Below are 13,589 nucleotides of genomic sequence, written 5' to 3' on the forward strand. Positions count from 1 at the left end.
CAAGTGAAGGTTACAGTACGTAACTAGAATAAAGCTGATAACTTTCAAACGGTTGAACCGATTTTCTTAGATGATAACTAAGAACACTCTCGATCAAGCCACCTTTCAAACAAAAAAAACTAATTTAAAATCGGTTCATTCGTTAAGGCGCTACGATGCCACAGACAGATACACAGATACACACATCAAACTTATAACACCCCTCTTTTTGGGTCGGGGTTAATGACTGGAACAAGCGACGTTAAGCTATTTTAATTTTTTAACGAAAGAAACTGTATCAAAAACATTTACAGAAAATATTCAAGGAGAGACGTGTAGGTACCGGTAAGCGCACGGTATTATTTGTTAATGAACATATTTTAATTTTTTTTTTTGTGATGTAACCACAAATTCATGGTTTTCGGAATTTTTCCTTTACTGGAGCTAAAAGACCTACCCTAACTACTCATGATTCTAGGTCAACGGGAAGTAGGTACGCTTAAGTTTTCTTGACAGACACGACATACGGACATATAGACAGACAGGCAACAAAAGTGACCCTATAAGTGTTGCGTTTTTCCTTTTGAGGTACGGAACCCTAAAAACCTAAATCCAGGTGGACGAAGCCGCAGGCATCATCTAATAAAAACTAAAATGATGTAAAATTACAAAAGAGATGAGTGTAGCCGAGCCCATGTGAAGTGATACATGATCCATGTTCCTCGTTCGATGGCTATCAGTGTTGCACAATGCAGCTGAGGACAAGTCGGAAATCGCAGTTTCCACCATCGTTGCGTCGCCACGACATGTGGACAGCTAATGGGCATGAGGTAGGTACTTTAATTTCATACCATGACCCATGTAGGATGAAATTCCCCTTTCAACACCGACTGCAAGACCTCGGACGAATTCTAGCCTAATGTTACCTATTGTTTGTCGTTAGATTTTAGTTTAGATATAGATAACTACTGTAATATACCTAGTAATAATAAATATATTAAGCTATAATAATGCAAACAATAAAGCTTATTACTTATTTATTTAATGTCGTCGACAATCGAACGCACGAAACGTTTTGCGTCTTCATTCCTCATTAGAACACTCTTCTGCGATCTGTGTTACCTACCAAGTACAATCCGGGTATATTTACAAGTAAATTAAAAATTTATAACACCCCCGACAAGTGAAGGTTACAGTAACTAGAAAAGAGCTGATAACTTTCAAACCGATTTTCTTTGATATTATAGGCTAAGAACACTCTCGATCAAGCCACCTTTCAATCAAAAAAACTAAATTAAATTCGGTTCGGATCGGTTAAAAGTTTAGGAGCTACGATGCCACATACAGATACACAGATACGCACGTCAATAACACCTCTCTTTTTGGGTCGGGGGTTAAAAACAAGAGTGAATAGGCATCTTCCAGGTAGACCCATCCCATTTTAAGCCACATTATCACTTTCTATCAGGTGTGATTGTAGTCAAGCGTGTGCATATAGTTAATAGAATGAAAAGAAAAATGTAGTAAAAGCTATTATCTCAAATTTGAGTTTCTATTTGACCCTTTTACGATTTTACTCAAGATAGCGCACACATTTTCACAAGCACATTTTCGACAAAATGACTTTTTTCATTCTACAAGGGTGGACCCGCCCCAGCTTTGTTCAGAGTTCAGAACTCTGCTCTCCGAAAAAACTTATCTCAAGTTTGTAGACCAAACAGTCCACAACAACGTTACTACTATGTTATAGTATATTTTTAATCCCAGAGACTAAAATAACAGCTATATAGAAATGATAAACAACTTCGAATTGGAATTACTTTCAACACGTTTTGTTGTCTCATACATATTTGACGAGAATTCTTACAAACATTTATCGGTAAGTATCCATTGCACCATATAACTATTAAACTGTCGTAAAATACAGACAACACACGAAACGTCATTTTAGGGTGGAGTTCGCCGACTTTTAAAACGGCTGATTATTAGAAAACCGGCTGATTAAGTGATTTTTACTGTTCACCAGCACCTAACCGAGGTTTGCAGCCCTAAAACAGCCGTTTTACCTAACCGAGCTCGGAAGGGTCGTTTAACCGGGGTTTCCACATTTTTACATCTGTTGTGCCCTTGTATACAGATCAATTTAGATTATTTTGATTTGTCTTTGCGTTGTTCATTTCAGTAGCGTGCAACAAGTGTTTAATGTAATGGTTGGAAATAATTACTTATCTTACTTTCCACTATATTTTGATATTTTAAAACCAGCTCCGAACTGATGCGCTTTTCGTCACTTGAAAAATCACTTGTACACATTTTTGGCCCTCCATTTTAATATTGAAATGATTTTAAACACTAGAATCTCTTAAAATCTTCTTTAAATGCACGCACAAATAATTACGGCAACACGACAGCAAAAAATCAACAGTCCCACACGTGCAGGACACATGATCACGACTGTGACGTCGGGGCCCCGAAGTTGTAAATTTGGGCCGGTTACTACCTGGCAAAATTTAGAACAATAGTGTAGTTTATCTTACCCATAGCGTCTATGTACTCTTCCAGTTGAAAGTATTTTATTTTATGCTCCTAAATATAGGCGTCACAGTTTGTTGTGTTGAATAGTAATGACAATGTGTCTTCGCTAACGCGTGGCGTTTTAGCGTTCGTTCGTAGCAGCAGCGTAGCTGAGAACGGATGGTGTTCCGCCGATTTAGTAACCATGCTACACTTTTTCGTGATGAACAGTAAACATTAAAACGGTTGTTTAAACGACGGTTTCGAAATAACCAGCTGATTTAGCAACCGTTGGTTATGTAGCTTTCGGCGAACTCCAGCCTTAGTCTCCGGGATTTAACAGGGCTCTCTCCGTCACTCGTTTCATACAATCGTAGTTCCAATTTCATTTGAATATTAAGCAACCAAAGTCCATGAAATTTGGCAGACATATTCTAGAAACTAATATCTGTGTCTGTGGTGTTTTAGATTTTTCTAAAAATATGTAGTTTTAAAATTACAGGGGCTCAAAGATTTGTATGAAAATTTTTAACACCGCGTAACTTTGAAACCGAATATTTTAACAGAAATCTGGAAAACCACAGACATAGACATTAGTTTCTAGAATATGTCTGCAAAATTTCATGGACTTTGGCAAGGGACTTTGGTTGCTTAATATTCAAATGAAATTGGAACTACGATTGTATGAAGCGAGTGACGGAGAGAGCCGTCTTGCTCGTAACTAGATTTACGTCAAGTCAACTAATTCAAATAGACATGTTTAGAATTAGTAGGTAATTGGGGGCATGATTGGAGCGTTCTAAGAAAGAAATCGTTGGAATAGGATTTCCAAAAGGCTGTAATTTAGCTGTAAAAGGCCTTAAAATCAACATTCTGATATCTATTTGAGCTGAGGTGTGCCTTAATGAGTGAACGGTGCGACAGTTCTAAATTGTAATGGCAAGATTGCAATTTGTTCGCGATCGAGTACGCAATAAACCGACACGGCCGCTTTCAGCATAATGTAAACCATTACAATGATTTGCTCTATATCTATACAAACACAGTTGCCTGAGATTCCTAAAGCGCAACGCACACCGATATAGTTGTGATAGCCTAGTGCTTGGTCTCCTAGTTTGATATCTATAGAGCGCACTTTGGTTTCAGCTAAAACGAGACAGATTTATGCCAGCAAAATAACGCTATCTCGTTTTAACTGATATATTCAGTCATAGTCAAGTCAAAGAACGCCCAATAGATCTCAACCTTAGTCCTGACCATGGTTTTTAACTTGTCTGAGTTAGTGTGTATTGTGTATTGCTTCGAGGTCTCGTCAGACTCCTGATATAGTCTACAGATATCTTTGCACTGGAGCTGAAGGTAGTACATGTGTCTATTCAATTCCTAATGACCCGTTAAAGGGTACAAACTACGGAGTGTCTAATCGCTTTGTCGATGACGACCGCTGATGACGCTACGTAATCACACTGATGACGAAGCGGTAATGTACGCTCGGTCGTCGACTCGTCAAAACTAACTTCGTGCGATAGACGGTGCAGTTGTTTGTATCACAATGCCGCGATTAAGGTCACCGCGTCTTAACTGTGGGTCAATGAGTTTACTTCACTGACAAGTGTCTTTAGTGCTGTGATTTTCAATAGTTATTTGAGTGATAAAACGCTAGAACCAAGTTACCCTTCAACCAATCTGTTAACGCTGCCTTGTTCGTTTTGGTTTATTATATCTATGTAAAGAATATAAGGCATGTTAGTAATGACTAATATTTCCCTTTTCCCCTCCAACAACGCGTTAATCTTGCCAGGAGTGGGTGCGACGGGGTACCAGCCAGGTAACCTCCTTGTGTGCCTGAGTGTTAAGGATAACAGCAGCGCTTGATGGGATATTGTTGGCCATGGCTAATCGACCTGGCAAGGAGGGGACGTTGTCTGCGCCCCAGTTAGTACCTACCTAGTAGTTAGTTTATGACTTAAACAGTTCTTAAAATATCTCTTACTTCGACTAGGTAACCTACCTATTTGAATTTGAATAAAGTTGTATCAAAGAGTCAAATAGCACCTGGTACTTACTATAAATCACTCGGTTGTATTACACCCATTTGCATTTGAATAACCATTATTTATTATAACATCAACAACAAATACCGGCCAACCTACGATCTTGCAAATAAACAAATTGAATAATTATCACGTAATATGTATGCAATTGTGTCGTATCGTATAATTAAACGGCTGTACTTGGGGAAACTTTGTATATTCTATACATCTGTATAACCACATAGTATCACGTACTATGTTGACATTGGCAATTTAAATAACTACCTATTTCAATGAGTTATCACCACAAGCGAGGCTGCAGTGATGTTTTGTAACAACTAACAAATCGTTGAACCTTTTGAAATACTCTAAATAAATTATAATAGATATCTTTTATGTGGCTGTTTCTATTAAAGACCTTGCTATGCAAAGTATCAAATCAAGTTTTTAATGGAACTTTAAATTAATAGTGGAGATACCTATGCCTAGTAAATAAAAACGTAGGTATCTCTTTTTAGGGTTCGTGCAAAATGTCGGAAAATTACCCGAGCATGGAACCCTCAGTGCGCGAGTCCGACTCGCACTTGGCTGGTTATACTAACAGAGGGTCGCCCTTTCCATTTATCACATACCTAATGGTAGCAGTTTTCTTAATGGCATAATAACACAGAATAATGCAGTGAGTTCCCAGATCCTTCCGCATACAACTTGGCAGAGATCCAGGTAAATAGCCTATTAATTTCATAGAGACTATAGTAAGTCTACACTATAACTATAGTAGTCAAGAGTGAATAGGCAACTTCTAGGCAAGCGCGCTCCATCTTAGGCTGCATCATCTTGCTAGCAGGTCTGATTGCAGCCAAGCGCTAGTCTATATAATTAAAAAAAAAAAGCCGTTTCATCATCATCATCACTATCAACCGACAGACGTCCAATGTTGGCTATTTAGGTCTCTTGTAGGGAGTTCCGCACGCCACGGTCTTGCGTCGACTCAATCCAACGGAACCCTGCGACATGTTTGAAGTCGTCTGTCCACCTAGTAGGTGTTCTAACGCTGCGCTTTCCGGTGCAAGGTCACTAAGGCCATTCTAGAACTTTATAAGTACTTTATTCATGCAGGAGTATAGGTTAGGAAGTAGGAAACTTAAGCTAGGATTTTTTCTCAACAAATGTTTGACTCTTTTGTAGAGTCTACGGTTACCGTAGGTTTAACAGAAGGGACCTAGAAGCCTAGAAAACAGTGCACTGTCGGTAAAAAGTACTATCAAAGCCTATTGAGTAACGTTACTTTGTGGTTATACTGGTACTGGTATTAAATGGGGGTAACTGCGCGTGTGTGTATGTAGGTAAACCTAATAACTTTACATAGTTATTATCTTGTTTCCATGGAACAGGTTTTGATGTCATAATAAATTATCCAATAGGCTGCGAAATTGGCCCATTTAGTTATGTAGCACTTTTAATTTTTAAAACGACAAACTCTGATGTTAACTTATAGGTAATATTGCCGGGCCACTACTGAGCACTATGAAAATGTGAATCCTCACAGAACAAGAAGGATTTAGGCCATGAAGATTGGCAGACTGCACACACCTTTGAGAACATTATGGAGAGTTCCCAGGCATGCAGATGCAGTCTAAAATGGAAGCGGAAGTTTATTAAACCCAGACATATTATGGGTTTCTACACGGCATCGTACCGGAACGCTAAATCGCTTGGCGACACGGCTATGTCAGTACGAAGGTAGCCTGTAATACACTAAACCAGACCAGAGACAATTTAGAAATTATAAATTCCCAAGTTAAACCCCGGGACCTCATTTATACCACAGAGCTCGTCAAACAATTGGCGGACAGTTTTCGTTTTTCTCATATCTTTCTTGGTATGACAACGATTCTTCTCACAATTTTCCTTAAAATCAGTTTTGTTGTATTGTAGCCGTTGTGCTTAAAGGCTACACATGAATTGATGTACTTACATGTAGGATGTTACGTCACCCGCAGTTAGAAAGGCGGGCAAAAATAAAGGGAACTCGGCATTGTTGGGAGTTCCCACAGTTTTCTGGCCTTGCGCGTGTTTTGTCTCATTTGTTCAGTTCGCAATGAAATATGCAAGAACACATTGGATCCAGAACACATTGGCCCAATCTATTCGGCAAGTGCGACAAGTATGTAAATGCTGTACTTATCCAAACTGTGCCAAGATCCGTTGAGGTTTGTATGAAAATCTACAAAACTCAGAAGAGAAAGAAAGAAAAATGTTTATTTCGTAAGTTATGTCACACATCACATATAGGTAGCTAAGGGTTGAATATCCCGGGCGCTTCCACCAGTTGAGCAAAGCCAGAATGCTTCAAGCAGAAGAAGCACTAGAATAAACTGTCGCGGGCATCGGCTAGTTATTTATATTTGTAATTGCACAACACTGAATAGCAAATCATGTTTTTTTTTCGTAAAAGAACTCTATTCGCTCTACTACTCTATAAATGTATTCTAACGTGTTATTTCTTTACAATCCATAGAATTGTTTGGTAGCACATATAAACATGTTTCAATGTGTTATATTAATTATTATTTTAGGATAATGTCTTGCCAGCTATGTAAAAGAAAAAAACCATAACAGGATCTGAGATCAAACAATTCACTACAAACGCAAAATAAAGTTAATTTAAAGATAATAGGATAGCTTCTCTTCGTAGATCTCATTTCAAGGATGACAGATTTATTTTAACTATAAAGATTTATCATTATTTTAGTTCGAGATAAAATAACGGAATAACACACAGAACAATGCAATCTAGAGCTGCTAAAGGAAAACAGAAAAGCAGTCTAGTAGACTGCTCCCAGTAGACTGTACAAAGTATAAAATACCTACCTAGGTAGGTCAAGAAAACCTAGGTACTTCCTGTTCGTTGACCTAGAATCATGAAATTTGGCAGTTAGGTAGGTCTTATAGCACAAGTACAGGAAAAAATCCGAAAACCGAGACTTTGTGGTTACATCACAAAAAAAATTTCAAAATAAGATAACTATACCAAGTGGGATATCAAATGAAAGGGCTTTAACTGCATATTCTAAAATAGATTATCATTTATTTGTATGTATAATAGTTTTTGGTTTATCGTGCAAAATGTCTGAAGAATTACCTGAGTACGGAACTCTCGGTGCGCGAGTCTGCCTCGCACTTGGCTAGGTTTTCTCTGGAGATACGAAACCCTAAAAAGGCAAGCTCTGTATAATATTGGTCTGCACCAGTATCGAGGTTTCGGCCCAGTAGGCCGCCGCGTCGCACCGCAAGCTATTGCATTGCATCCGACCAGAAACCAGATATCCACGTAATAGCCCTTACTGGCGACCATTCCGCGTTTAGCTTAGCTCGTATTGTATAACTGTTGCGTTATGTGCTATCAATTTGCCTGCACATTATTTTATTACTAGCCTGCGACTTTGTCCTTATGAATTTCGGTTTTTAGGGTTCCGTACCTTAAAAGGAAAAACGGAACCCTTATAGGATCACGTTGTTGTCTATCTGTCTGTCCGTCTGTCCGTCGTCGTGTCTGTCAAGAAAATCTATAAAGTACTTCCCGTTGACCTAGTAGAATCATGAAATTTGACAGGTAAGTAGGTCAAAGGAAAAAATCCGAAAACCGTGAATTTGTGGTTACATCACAAGATAAAAATTAAAATGTGTTCACGAACAATTAAATAGTAATTTCAATTTTCAAAGTACATAATATAATTATACCAAGTGGGGTATCATGTGAAAGGGTTTTATCTGTACATTCTAAAACAGATTTTTATTGATTTTTATGCCTATTATGCATATAAAAATCTGTTTTGATTTATCGTGCAAAAAATACCCGAGCAAGGAACCCTCGGTGCGCGAGTCTGTCTCGCACTTGGCCGGTTTTTATCACATAGCATTAGAGAGATATTGAGTTCGACCACCAGCCCGAAGCGGTAAAAGTAAAACTGTCGGTTTTAATTACCCACCATTTACCCGCTTACTTGTAACTTGTAACATTAGCCCACTTCGCCAAACTGTGTGAACAGCTGCTCGACATCACTACAAGCCTACTAAAATTAGTACCTAATTTCAGTCGAAAATATTTGTCAAACACACAAATGGCGCCTTATAATACGCACTGAATTAACTCTTCGCTAAGTTGAAACTTTAGATAATCTATGCTTGAATACCTACCTCGATTGATTTCGGCCAAGCCTCCCAATTAGATCCCGGAACCTCCCAATATCCGCTGAGGTTGGCTTCAGTAGGTAAAAGTCCTATATAACCATAATCTTATAAGAAGACCTCACCCACGTTAACAAAAAAGAGGCACCTAGCTAAGTATTATATCCAACTGAAATGCTGGCCATATTTCCTATCAAAAAGTTTCGGCTATTTAAAATACTGAAATTCAAATAAGGAACAAGTTCTTTTGGAATGGAACAACACAGTTTCTTTATTTTTATTACATTCGACATCTTCATAATATTATCTTCGACTTTTTTCGTCATTGCATAGATTTCGTTCTAAAACCTCGATATTTGAAGCTCATTAGGGACTGTCATTGGTTTTCTTGATTACAACTTAGTAGAAATTTTATTATTTTCACATTATATTAGTTATGCTAAAGATCTTTGAGATTTTGCATGTTGGTTTTCTCTATAACAGAGACTAGAAGCGTTAGTTTAGCTTAGAGAGTAGAGACTATCAACTATCGCAGGCCCACCACGGCCTAATGTCTCCTCTCAGGATGAGAATGGTTTATACCACAGTCCACAAAGCTAGCCAAGTATGGATTGGCAGACTTCACACACCTTTGAGAACATTATGGAAAACTCTCAGACATGCAGGTTTCCTCACAATTTCCTTCACCATTAAAACAAGTAAGTAATCAATTGCTTGAAACACGCATAACTCCGAAAAGATAGAGATGCGTGCCCGGTATTGAATCCCGGACATCTGATTAGGAGGCCAACGTCTTAACCGCTGGGTCACCACCGCCTCAGTCTCACTAAGAAAGTATTTTCAGAAATTCAACTTCTAGGCAACTTCTAGGCAAGCGCGCTCCATCTTAGGCTGCATCATCACTTGCTAGCAGGTCTGATTGCAGCCAAGCGCTAGTCTATATAATTAAAAAAAAAAAAAAAAAATTCACGCGACTCTTTACCGGTGCAGGTGAGCTCATAGCAACTCTTTAAACCCCCATGAAACTGAGAAACTGATACTCTTAAATCGCCTGCGCTACTTAACGTCAGTCCTAACGGTCATTGACTCCGCAGTTAATTCAGCGAGGGTAATTGCTACTAAATAAATGCTTAATAAACGACTTTGTTTAGTCAGGTACAAACTAACTCCGTTACTAGTTAACTGGGTTATGAACGTAGCTGCGTGGACTGATTTCATTTAACACGGGATTTCTGGTTATCGGTTACTCCCTTTACTTGTGTCACAATACCTTCCTTTGAGCCTAAGGTTTAATGGGAAGTGTCCTTTCTGGTGATTGTCACTCAAGGGGACTTTTTGTATGAAAATAAGTTTAACAAAAAAAAAATAGAGACATGAAATTTGTACAGCAATCCCGGTGTTTGATAACAAGTCACGCGATTAGTATTATGCGAGCTTCTATGAAATACTGGCATGTGACGTCACAATGATTTGACGTGCTTTTTTAGTTTATAATAATAATAATAATAATAAGCCTTTTATTTTCTCTCTTCATTTCACATTTGATCATTTTACAATATAATTTATACTAGTCGTTATGAACAATATCATATTAAACAATTATAACTAATCTTACAGTCATTAATATTTTTAGATAAACAAAAAATTACAAAAACTAAATTACATTTTTAAAATAATATAAAGTAGTATACCTAAAGTTATTATTGATATTGTTTAAAATTACATATTAATTCAATTTATTTTTACTAAGTCTTATTAATTATTCCTATTCAGTAATTACTGTTTATAATATGTACATTAAAATTGATTACTAATCTTACAATAATTTACATTCTTTTTATAAACAAAAATTTATCTATGTCAAATTACATTATTCAATTCAATTTATCCAGTTATGTCAAATTACATTAAACATACAATAGAGAGTATAATTATTATTTATTATTGAATTTATTTCAAATGATTTTCAATTTAATTTCTTTTACTATTATTCTTATTCTGTAATTTATCGCTCTATTATTCTATCTCTTTCTACTTGATTTTTTTTTTTTTTTTAATTATGTTTACATGTTTATTAATATACATATATATCTGTTAGTGTGAAGATGAGAAACCCTCTTGGGTGTAGCCTCCTCCAAAACTGACCAGTTTTTCCTATTTTTTGCCAACTCCTTCCAGTCTCTGCCCGCAACGGATATGATATCATCTTCCCATCTAGAGTTCATTTCAGTCTTCCACGTCTTCTTTTGCCTTGAGGTCCGATCCACGTAGTGACTTTTTGAGTCCTTCTCTCGTCCTGCAGTCTCGCAATATGGCCGGCCCATTTCCACTTTAATGAGAGAGCATGTTTTAGGAAATCTATCATATTTGTTTCTTCTCTTATATCTGATGCCTTAAATTTTTGAATTTTTTTAATATTTAAGAGACTGCGCTCCATAGCTCGTTGACATACTCTTATTTTGTTTTTTATATTTTTGGTAAAAACCCAGGTTTGAGCGCCGTAGGTAAGGCACGGAAGCACGCAAGAGTCCATGGCAATTTTTTTGAGAGTTACTGGCAATCGATTTTTAAAAATTTCTTTCATCGACCAGTACTTATTCCAGGCCATTGTTATTCTTCTTTCCACCTCTTCGGCATTACAATGTGGCTTAAAAGATATTTGCTTTCCTAGGTAGATGTATTTTTCCACATACTCTAGGATAGTTTGATAGGATTTAGGATTTTTTAGTTTAATCGATAATTTAAAATGATTGTTACACCTAAAACTAACAAAGGACGTAGATTTTACGGATTTTGAAGACCCTTTATTTAATAATTCCTAAGAAATAATTTCTTTTTGACATAGGCAAATACCGTATAATTTTCTGCTATGGATGTACATAAATGAAGTAATAAAATTCTCTAAGATTTCCGCATCGATTGAAGTAGGTACCTAAATGACATAAGTTTATGGGGTTCTGAGATTCAAAATAGCCTTGACAAAGGATAGACAGACAGACGGACGGACAAAAGTGATCATTTAAGTTTTCCTTTTTCTATGATGAAGTACCTACCTACTTAAGTAGGTACGGAACCACTTAAAAAACAAAATTATTTTATCCTCAAAATACCTAACCATTGTGTCAACAAAGAAGGTAAACTAGGCAACTAACTAAATACCTACTTACCTAGCTAAGCAGTTAAATAAAATAAATTGCAAAAACAGCGTATATAAAATCGTGTCGAAGAAAACTGCATTAATGATGTGGAAAAATAAGAACTCGCAAATGGCAATTTCACGTTAATTAAAACAGAATCTATCTTCGCAACCAGATTAAAATTTAACTCAACTACTTTTTAACTAACTAAATAACAACTTTCAGTAGTTAGTTAAGTAGGTACCTAGTTATTTTATAAGTTATAACATACTAACTGATGCCCTCGACTTTGTCCGCGTGGTCTGTGTGGATTAAGATTCTTTAAAATCCCTTGGAAATATGATTTTCCGAGATAAAATATCACTCCCTACTATTTATCTTCGTGCGAAAAATTAAGTCGTTGCAACGTGATTAAAGGACAAACCAATCAACAAACAAACAAACCCACATTCGCTTATATAATAATTATTAGTGAACTTAAGTTAATAATAAAAACAACGGTTTCAAAATCGTGTCAGAACTCAAAAGAAAATTGCAATTAATTTATTTATTACAAATCATATTTTCACGATCATTAAGTTACTTTTTACAAAGAGAACAGGATAAACTCTTTCTCAACACTAACTAATTATACTAGTAGTAGTAGCTTAAAAAATAAGTAGAAAAACACAGTATTCACCTGGTAAGATCCTGGTGGGAAAGTATCACAACACACAACACAGTTGTCGTAAACACAACGCGTCAGGCAGCAACACTCGCGACACCCGGCACATGCACTGGCGGCTGCGCACCGGCCCGTTATGTCGGCGCGGGCGCAGGCCGCAGCGTGGAAAGCGGACAAGGCTTTCTGTCAAAGATTATTGCAGACGGTTCATTGTATTTGTCTGAAACTGGTAGTAGTTACCAGTAGAGTAGAGTAGTTACTCTACTGGTAACTCACAGGCGAAGACTCTCCTTTGTTGGCGAAACTTCAAAGTTTCAATCACAGCCATAAAGTCGCCTTCTTATCAATGTTTAACAGGATATTTTTCGGAAAGTATGCATTTTTCGATCTTGTCTCTCCTTTGCCATTTTACCACCGAACCGCAAGACGTCGGGCGAGTTTCCATCCTTATGTCGTCGACATTCCACCTACGCACACAAAACGATTTGCGTCATCATTCCTCATACGCATGGCTAAGGTTTGGGATTCTCTTCTGTGTTTTCTACCAATTACAATCCGGGTATCTTTAAAACAAGAGTGAATAGGCATAGGCTCCTAGGTAAACGCCACCCATCTTAGGCCACATAATCACTTTCCATCAGGTGTGATTGTAATCAAGCGCACGCCTATAGTGAATAAAAAAAAACTACTCTAAAAAACTCTATGTACTCTAGTGTCCTCAGTTTGCTTAAAAGATACTTAAACGAATAGAAGCTTAATCCTATCGCAGAAACACGGAAGGTACGTGATTTGCCCGAAGCTCAAGAAAGCCCAAATTTATTATATACTAATATTATGCGATCGGTCATGTATATTACATTGTGTTACCCGCATAAGTAGTGTGTGCCCGTAAGTGGTGTGTCACACTGAATAAGACTATACTATTGTATTTTTTAAGTGTTTTGTGAACATGCTGTGGGCGTACCTCATAATTAAAAAAAAAAAAAAAAAAAATATAAACACACACTGAAAAAAAAAAAAAAAGCGAAGCTGAATAAAAAGATGACGAAGAGAATACCTTGTCTAAAACTT

At 37.0% G+C, this 13,589-nt stretch overlaps 1 protein-coding gene across 3 annotated transcripts in view; it reads right to left on the reverse strand.

Annotated features, from left to right (window-relative positions):
• Positions 1-12,651, reverse strand: part of LOC123875796 (nucleolar protein dao-5-like) — a 151,695-nt gene extending 139,044 nt beyond the window's left edge. For 2 of the 3 annotated variants that reach the window (XM_045921828.1, XM_045921848.1), the window contains exon 1: positions 12,534-12,651. The gene's annotated coding sequence lies outside the window, so the exon portion shown is untranslated. The remainder of the gene's footprint in view (positions 1-12,533) is intronic. The other variant, XM_045921838.1, reaches the window with a different exon arrangement.
• Between the last annotated feature and the right edge of the window lie 938 nt (positions 12,652-13,589).

Source organism: Maniola jurtina, chromosome 2 (assembly GCF_905333055.1).
Source record: "Maniola jurtina chromosome 2, ilManJurt1.1, whole genome shotgun sequence".
Classification (NCBI taxonomy): Eukaryota; Metazoa; Arthropoda; class Insecta; order Lepidoptera; family Nymphalidae; genus Maniola; species Maniola jurtina.